This window comes from Medicago sativa, chromosome 3 (genome assembly GCF_051527215.1).
Source record: "Medicago sativa cultivar Bolivia chromosome 3, Bolivia_mono, whole genome shotgun sequence".
Classification (NCBI taxonomy): Eukaryota; Viridiplantae; Streptophyta; class Magnoliopsida; order Fabales; family Fabaceae; genus Medicago; species Medicago sativa.
The window spans coordinates 56,391,556-56,401,717 of NC_140751.1; the positions used below are offsets into that span (position 1 = coordinate 56,391,556).

At 34.7% G+C, this 10,162-nt stretch overlaps 1 pseudogene across 1 annotated transcript; it reads right to left on the reverse strand.

Moving 5' to 3' along the window:
• Positions 1–341: 341 nt before the first annotated feature.
• Positions 342–9,173, reverse strand: LOC146938540 (PKS-NRPS hybrid synthetase cheA-like; annotated as a pseudogene). The gene is made up of 7 exons (XR_015029994.1): positions 8,969–9,173; positions 6,204–6,593; positions 5,874–6,106; positions 3,547–4,655; positions 1,958–2,055; positions 1,301–1,844; positions 342–1,266 (listed from the first exon to the last, which is right to left on the reverse strand). The product of XR_015029994.1 is annotated as a PKS-NRPS hybrid synthetase cheA-like (transcript).
• Positions 9,174–10,162: the final 989 nt, after the last annotated feature.

Below are 10,162 nucleotides of genomic sequence, written 5' to 3' on the forward strand. Positions count from 1 at the left end.
TAGAAAATGTTGTTCAGAACCATGTAAATTACGGCAATTAGGGTCTTGAAATTCTAAAATTGTGTTGTGGCTAGGGTTCTTTGAAAATGAAACACACATATAAAAGACGCAAATACCCCTCGGCAGTTAACTGCCGCCGTTTTCATAATGCCTCGACAGTTAACTGCCGAAGTTTAACTGTAGCCGGTTTCAGTATTTTATCGGCAGTTAACAGGAAAACAATTATGCAAACAGTGAGTTCTGCATAATTGAACCAGGCCATTTTCGGCCAATTTTTACCTGTAATTCAACCAGAGCATTTCAAGAGGCAATATTATTCGTACAACATTTATACTCAGTCATAAACAAGAAAAATGCATTATCTTTAACAGTTATCCATAATTAAATCAATTCGACATAGAGTTAAAATTACACGGATGTTTGAAATTCATCAAAACATTAAAGAGTGTCCATAATTAAACAACACATTGCATATCGTTAAATGAAATCTCTACTGACATTCTATGCAGTTGCAAATGGAATGAACATACAAATATAATATATTATCTTCCACCATATTCCGAAACATAAATCCGACGTCGCTATCGTCGCGAATAAGCCAAGGCATATAGCTTGCCGTTTTCCATGCGTATTCATCTCTATCTTCTCCTAGGTCTATGCAAGGCATTTGAGCAAATAAGTGACGTGTATATTGAGTTTCACCAATATGCTCAAAATAAGTGTTAACTTGTATCTTCAAATCATCAAAAGAGTCGGTCGGTGTTATCATAACCTTAATTGTCTTTTTAAAAGCGGAGTACCTAACACGGCCTTCAATTTTTGCAACCTCAGACATGTTTAACTTCACAAAACCTTTATGAAAAAATCATACATTAGGATGAAATTAAACGAAACGTAATAATCAAAATGTATATATAAAATGTGTAAACATTAATAACGAATAAATAAGTATTGCACTAATTTCACCACATAAAAGTCTTATTATAATATAATTATATAAATTACATAATGTTAGTTATATATTGGCCACAAAAAATTGGCGTTACAAATTCGACCCCAAAATATACGTCGGTGTAATTTCTACAAAAAAAAGGACTAACACCGAACAAAAATCACTCATTAATGACCAAGTGATTGGGAAAGATCAAGTGAAATAGAATTTCCTTCATCTTCCGCAATTACTTCAAATTGTTGCTTTGGTTTTTCGGGAGTGTCCAACAAAAAATGTTCCGCTTTGATTGACTCATTTTTTGGTTGCGGTGGTTTCTTTCCCTCTTCAATAATCATGAGCTTTCGGAACAAATCATGTTGATCCAAGTACTCATCTTCCCAAGTTAACGCCTCTTCATTCTTTGTGATTGTGCCACTCCATAGATGATGGAGGCAGTGGACAACCATCCTTCAAAAAAACTAAGCACAAAATGGTTCAGAATTAAGCCAAGGCACATGATGGAAGTTTTTTGCTTAGCAGGCGGTGGTGGCCCTCTTTGTGGGAAAAAAGATTCTGATTTTCCAAAAGTTGTCAACACTACCACACACCTTTTGTAATAATTAGCAACAATGTGTCCCGTGTCCGGAAAAGTCAGCCACTTATCAACAAGATGTGCACAACCTTTCATATTTGTGGGAGGATGTAAGCCATTTAAAATGTAGTTATAACGATCCTCACCTGCATATACTCTCAGATAATCATCTCTATGATCTTTCAACTCTTTAATAAGATTGTGACGAATCATGATATGACTTTCTTCGGTCAATCCCACGAACTCGGCTATAGCCCAAAATCCACAATGTCCATTACCTATAACATCCACCACTTTTTCTAGCCTATAAATCTGAATCCTCCGTCAAATTGAGCTGCCATATGACAAAACCCAGACGATCGGAACTCGAAAGTGAAGAAATGATTCAAATCACACCAACTCGTGCGGTTTTTGTCCAAAACATGAGAACCAACCATAACACCAGTCGCGACGGTGATAAAACCCACCACCGGATGAAAAAGAGGAACAAACTCGTGAACCGTTGCTGGAAAAGTAGGCGGCACTGGGTATCCTTGAAAACAATACCATGTTCTGATATAGGTTTTTGCTAGAAGCCACCCATGAAGGTGTCTTTTAGCAAGCCACACCTCAAGGTGTGATTTCCAGTTTTTAGTTATAACTTTGCTAAAAGACACCTTCATAAAAATTAGTTGGTGTCTTTTAACAAATGCTCATAGAATAACTTGCTAAAAGACACCTTCATAAAAGGTGTCTTCTAGCAAAATCCATATATATATATATATATATATATATATATATATATATATATATATATATATACACACACACATGAATGTGAGACAAGTGAGCAACAAGTTGTGCCGGTAGGCCTTTTTGGTAGCAAAACCAATCCTCAATATATGAATTTTAATAAAGATATACTCACTTTGTGACTGCTCACTTTCACAATAAAAGTTAATCCAAAACAAATAGAAAATATGCAAGTCAATATTATTTTACTGATTTACTCCAAACATAAAAAATAAATGCTAAAGCACGAATTTGAAATAGAGAAATCATTTAAATAAAAAATCAAAATGAAAAACAATGCAAAGAAAAAAGATTATAAAAATAAAATCTTACTTGAAATCAATTATTTTAAATACATCTATCTCTTGTCTCTTCTCTTATATATTATAAAAGCTTGTATCGTAAAGTTAACCCTAAACCTAAGTTTTCCCTCCAAATCATTTGAAAAGACGTAATTTTCCCCTATTGCTTTTGATTAGGAAGCCTAAGTTTTCCCTCCAAACCATTTGAAAAGACGTAATTGTCCCCCATTGGTTTTGATTAGGACAGATTTGCCCTTCCCCGTTGTTTTCTATAAGCTGACATTTTATTCCATGCGTTGGTAGAGAAGTTCAATAGTTGTGTTTTTTTTTTTATTTTTTAACAAAAGGATGTCAAGTTCTTCTTGATTTTTATGGTATTTGTTTACGTGTTTGGATCACAATGAATTTTATGGGTTTGAGTTGATTTAGAATTAATCTTAAGGATATGGTTAGTCGAACGATTAGTTATCCTAAATTTGATCCTCCTATGAAATTTGTTGTCGAAAAAGATTATGTTGTTGAACATGTTCCTAATGGTATTCCACCATTATATCAACATGGTGAGGTTAATTTTCTGTTTTCCTATGAAAAAAAATTGTCTCCCTATGATGTTACTTCAGGATTATTGGTGAGTTGTTTATTTCTAATAAATATATCAGAGAAAATCGCATATATGTCCAATATGTCCAATTTTTATTGAACTATTTTTTTGTTGTATATGCTTGAGTATCCTAGGTTTCATGAGTTAACATCGAACAAACATATGACTTCTTTGGTAATGGTTGATGATTTCAACAACAAATGAGATTGCATTCAAATTGTTGGACCACTTCCATACGAACACTTCAAAATCAAAGGACAGTGGAAGCGTATGATTGTTGCTCGCATAATTCATGATGACGTGGAAGTCGTGGTGGGTGCTCCATTGACAGAAAAACCATCTTAATTACTTTCTTCGCCCATACGTAACCTATGCCAATGATGGTGTATCTCATCCAATAAAATTGGCTTGTCTTCAATAATTTTAGTAGCAATTTCTCATGTACATGGAAGCCCGTAAGATGTCCGTTGAACACAACCACAAATTTCCTTGTCCATGCACAATGTTCCCATACACCATGACTCTTCGAAATCAATGTTGTCGTCCAAAGCATATCTAGAGACATGACCACCTAACTCGGAGTACAAAGTGACATCTTTGAATCCATGTTCTAATGCGGTAACGCTCTGACCAAATGTTGGTTGTATCGCAGTGAACTGAAGCACCAACATGTCATGTATTTTTTGCCAACAAGTACACAAATCACCCACACTATTGTCCAAATATTTCTTTACTAAAGCATGTCCGATTCTACCCAGGTGGTGGTTCTGCACCAAGATGCAACACATGGTTTGTCCATGCCCTCACTATTTTCTCCTTCACTTCATTCAAGGTGGTCATGGCATACTTTAGGAAAAGCGGGAAATCACTACAAACATCTTGGAACTCCACTAATGCATTTTCATATAACTCTTGAGTGGGCGATTCAACCATAGCTTTCCATGCCCTCATTATCTTCTTGACAACATCGCCATGTTTCACCTCTTTCCCATCCTTTTTCCCCAAAGCATAGTTACAATCAAAGAGGCACCTTTGTTTAACATTTGCTTGCACATGAAAGTAACAATTCATTGCATAACTTTCGGGGAAAACATTTCCAACCGCTTTCATCAAAGACATATCCATGTCAATCAAAATCACCTTAGGCATATTCGTTTTTGACGTAAGAAGTTTACACAACATTTTTAAAACCCAAACAAAGTTTTCCTCTTTCTCATGTGTCACAAATCCAAACCCAATCGAATATGTCAAATCGGTCGACGTGACCCCAACTACCTCAAACATTGGCATCTTGTACATATTGGTTTTGTAGGTGCAGTCCATAATCAAAACCGTTGGAAAATTGTTAAACAACTTAACAGATGTTGGATTAGCCCAAAAGATATCTTTAATTGTAGTACTTTCACTTTGTGTTCTTAAGGAATAAGTATAGTTGTGCTTCTCCAACTTCGAGATTAGTGATAGGCCAAACCGCAAGTGCACGGTCTATCGAAGTAGTAGTAAAAAAAGTATCGATCTGCTAGGGAGTTATGAATTCAATTAACTTTTAGAAAATGATTAGAAGAGAAGAAAGATTATAAAATAGGGGATTTTTAAATAAGAGAAAATAACAATAATAAAATAAAAGGAGCCTTGGGATTATTGGTTCATCCTAATGACAAGTCCTTCGCAAGCAAACCCTTAAACTTATAACTTTGCGTTAGTCCCAATTTCTAAAGACAAGTTTCTCTTAAGCGTATCAAAGCTTCTCTCGAAGTCAGTGAGTGTATCCCTCCAACAACCACACCTATTCTCATGGGTGATTGCCTTTGGGACCCTTGAAGATTGAAACTTTGTATGTCTCAAGGTTTGCTAGACTATTCTCATGTTTCGCAATCCTTGTCTAAATTCACTTGTTCGAATATCAAAGCTCCGCGTTCGCTTTATGAATTGATATTTGAGATAATGGATTAACAATTATCAAACCCTCCGCGTTTGCTTCCACAGTTTGATAATGGTTAATTCATGTTAAAGCGGTGAATTTAGATTAGAAATTAGGGTTACATAAAATTAAGGTTTAAGGCTTGGCTTGATCCGGATTACATCATTAGACTTATCCAACAATCCCAAGACAAAGAAATCTACTCACTAAGGTTCATTGCAGATATGGAGAAGAAGAGGAAGAAGAACATAAAATAAATAACAAGAAAATAAAGATAAACTTTTATTCAAAGAAACAATTGTCACATATTATTTCCAAGAACAAAAGATGAATATTTTTGATGGAGAGCTACTCTATTTATAGCTTTACAATTGACTTAAAATCTAAGCAACTACAAGGGCTATTCGGTAAAACTAAAACAGAGTAACTTGGGCCCGAAGAAAAAGCAGCAAAAGAGACTCTGGAGGGTGGCACGGCCGTGCCACATGTTGGCACGGGCCGTGCCAAGCTTCTGACTTGTGGGAGACATATTTTTGTCTCCATATCTTCGTATTTTTGCACTGTATTTGCTCCAGACCTCTTTCTTTTGCTCCAAGACACCTTCCATCATATATTCGTTCCTGAAATAAAATAAAATGCAATTTGAAGTAAAAGATTCAAAAAGGAAATAAAATTAAAATAAAATAAAACTAAATCTAAATAAAACGATACTAAATAATGCATAAAAATAGACTAAATAAAGACTCATCAATTAGATATTGCAACGTCGTCTTGTCACCTCTATTTTCCTTCCATATTTGTTCACGTTCATTGTACACTTTCTTTATATTTGTCATGCAATATGGTCTTTTGTTCTTCAAATTTACCAAAATATTTCTTGGAAGCATCTTGCTCTTGGTCAAGTCACGTACAATCTTCTTGTCATCCTCCTTTAATTTACCGATAAGAATGTGACCTTCTAAACCCGGCTCCATCGCATGGTTGTGAACTCCATTAAGAATTTTCAATCCCCATTTCTTTGTTTTCCTACTAAGATATCCACTAACCATGAACAAGCACCCACATTTTCTTGAGCCCGTTGACTCATGCTTCGGTTTTTTTTGGCACTTTGTGAGCTCCACTCATTTCACACACTAGTCGCAACATTGGATTGATCAAACTTGATCTTTGTGTAACAATTGTAAATCCCACCTTATTTGCTTGACGACGTGCCCACTCAAGCAAGTCTTCTCTATCTTTCCATTTAACGTCATCCAAAAAAAACCTAGCCGTGTCAACTTCTTAGCGATGAAGTGGGAGGACACCGGAGTCGACGTATTTAGAAGCTTCCACATGGACGGAAGCTCGATCAATGTTTGGTTTGGCTTCAACCTTAGGCGATTTGACATCTTCGGATTTTTCGACAAAATTTGGTTTTGTCACTCCCGGATCATCTTCCGCGTTGTCAACCATTACTATAATTAAACAAGACAAAACTATAAATTAACAACTAACTGATGCGTAAACATCAACGCCATAATGAATTAAAACAAAAAAACAAAGAACAAAAACAAAGGAAGAAATAATTGTGCAAAATGGCAGTAGCTGCCATTTCTGTGTTTTTTCTAAGTATTCCTCGGCAGTTGACTGCCGAAATTACTTTGGTAGTTAACTATCGATCACCCCATAATTCGGCAATTAACTGCCGATGAATCCCATGTCAGGGTTTTACGTAAACAGACGTAAAATACCCTAAAACCAGCTTAAAATGAATGGATTAAAATGCTTAATACCTGTTTTTTTACATCAAAAGTGTGTTGATACCTCCTATGCTTGATGCTTCAATGATTTTGGAGCAAGATTTGATGAAAAAATATATTGGATTTGGGGGATTAGATGGAAGTGGTATGGAAGTTGATGAGGAAATAGAGTGTAGGGGGAGCAGGTGGTTGTTTCATTTGATAAAACATTTCCTCGGTAGTTAACTGCCGAAGAAACCTCAGCAGTTAACTGCAGCTGGTTTTGGAATTCCTCGGCAATTAACTGCCGAAGGGCATTTTAGTCTTTTACCTGTGTTTCTAATCCTTCTCAAATGTTTCATCAGTAATTTTCGGGCTCTTTACAATGAGTGTCTCATGTGCTTTTATAGTCTAATAGCTGAAAAATTGACAAAGGTTGTTGGGTTTGTGAGACATGATTTCTGTTTTTCCTCCTTTTTCTTAACTTTTGCTTTTTACACCCTATGTTCCTGAAACACATTAAAAATACAAGCAGTAATCTTGCAAAATACAATAATTAATTCTAAAATAAATGGAAAACAAACTATTTAGATAGTGTATTTTGCATGTTATCAACGGACGGTTCAAAGCAGGGTTCGAGTTCAAAATTCGTAGTCGTCCAAACTGACGGGTGGAAATATACAATCAGCTACCGGCCATTTAAAGGTTTCAGTTACGGCGGTGTCAGGTTACGCGGTTTATGGTTAAAGCGGTCGAGTTGAATTTGTTCTGGCCCAACAAGGATGGAAATTTTAGTGAAGAATAATTCTAGATCATAACAAAAAAAAATCCATAAAGAACTAATAAACACCATTGATGACAAAGGGAGGAGGAAGATGATGGCAAAGTTGTGTTATGAGTTACAATTAGTTTGATTCACATTTGTAGATCCATAGTTAACCTTGCAGATCTAGTAATAGAGAAGTAGGAAGAAGTTATCATAAAGATGAAGGTTGAGAGATGGTGGCCAACGAATAAGAACATTGGTGAAAGAGAGAAAGAGATGTGCAGTACAAAGACATGTAATAAGAATAAAATGATTAAATAAAAGAAATTGCAAGATGTAATAAAAAGAAATGGGGAAAGGAGCACGTATTTTCAAAAGAAAGAGTAATCCCTCATTTAAATATCTGAAAGTGTACCTCGTTATCAGACACGTTCCTGAATCAATTAAACGAACCAAAAACCCCTTTAAAAGATCATCAACCTTGTAAGACTACAATATGCATAACTTTGAAAATAAATAAAAAATTAAAACAATCAATCATACCAACAAAAACGACTTTGAAACCAACACATAAAAAAAGACTTTGAAACACACAAACAAATAAATAGCAAAATTTTCAAGACATATTTGGACTAGTTAGACCAAAGACCAGTTGTTCCCATATTCGCATCATGAAATGGTAACATGGAGAAGTCCAGAGGAAAAAATGTGATGGACTTTATAGTTTTCATGAAAACAAAATTGACTTGAGAGGTAATAGATTTCAAATATTTTTGAAGGAATGGACTCAAAGTATCCTATCCAATATTGTTATGACAAAAACAAGATAGGATATAGAGAAATGGATTCTCAATCCAAATATAATTATTTGAAAATTTAATTATTAGGCTTATTATTTTATAAGTAAGATATTTCAGACATTAATTATAACACAACATATGAATTACCTATGAAAAAACACACTCTACACACAAATCTAATCAATGGGTTATTAAATCATATTAGCAAGACCAAAGCTTCAAGTAATGCTTCAATATCAATATTTAAACCTTAAACAAAAGAGAACTACACGATTTAAGAGCAATGACGAATAATTATTCCAATTCTCAACAATTGAACAACACTTGATCTTTTTTTTGGTAGAAGAGAGGGCCGAAGCCCAAAAGAGAAAATTAAACAATTAAATGAACATTTCTAGGCATACAAGCTCCAGAGATGTCATCAAAGAGGAGACTATTGAGCTCACTAGAAGGAGTCTCGAAAAGAATAAAATTTCAAGAATCCATGGTAAGGCTGAAGTTGGCAAGCCAATTAGCACTTTTGTTGCCTTGTTTCAAAGTGTGATGGACCTGAATCCGCCAATTACGATTCAAAATATTTTGAATATGCCGAATAAGCACAGGGGTTATCCCATTCATCTTGCAATTATTTGTGATCATGTCATTGATGTCAATTAGCAACTTTGAATCACTTTCAACGCAAAGCTGAGAAATATTGTCCCTCCAAGCCAACTCTATACCAAGATACATACCCCACATCTCTGCATGATGAGCATCACAAGCACCAATCATGCGGACAAAACCTTTGATCCATCTACCATTTGCATCCCGAAGTAGGCCTCTATAACCCGAGCGATCTCCATTCTCTTTGCACACTCCGTCACAATTGAGTTTGATCCATCCCTCATGAGGATATTTCTAGCCAATATAAACTGTTTCGGTGTGTCGAAGATCCATTTGAAAATGATTGAGAGTACACTCTTCAATATCACTAACAACACTTGATCTTTAAATCAAAGTAAATTGCAGACTTTAATGATGTCAAAATAGAAAAAGACCAAGAAAATGCACTAGTCTTTTCCATTGACAAGATTTGAAATGAGTTTTTCATAATTATTCGTAAAATGATTTTTCAATTTTAAATAGCTATTTTCCCAATCCAAATATAATAATTCAAAAATTCTATTTTCAAGCTTATAAGTTTATAAACAAGTTATTTCAAACATTAGTTAGCACGCAACAGAAGAGTCTCTTTTGAAAAGGAAAATGATGTATATCCCGATAACTTGAATCACGAGAGTGTCCCGACCGTTTAAAACACAAATACATTTATTGCTGCTGACATCATGTTTGGTAAGTGGGAGCAGTTTTTTTTTTTTGGAGTCAAAGCAATATCCAATCGGGAAGCTTTCGGGATATATTTCATCGGGATATATAGCATCCCTCTTTTGAAAAATCTCATTCTACACACAAATCTAATCAATCAGTTAACAAATATTAGCAGCTTCATAATTTAAGAGCGGTGACGAATAATTGTTCCAATCCTCACAGATCAAACAACACCTCATCTTTAAATCAAATTAAGCTTTAAACTTTAATAATGTCAACATTAAAAATCAATAAAATAAAATTCCCCAATCTTTCCCATTGACAAGCTTTTAAATTAGGCTTATGTAAAATGACTTTTTCGATTTTAGAGAATGATTTCTCAGAATATTATTACTTAGATTTCAATTTTGAAGTTTTCAAACATTTATTAACACATAACGTAAGAATGTCTT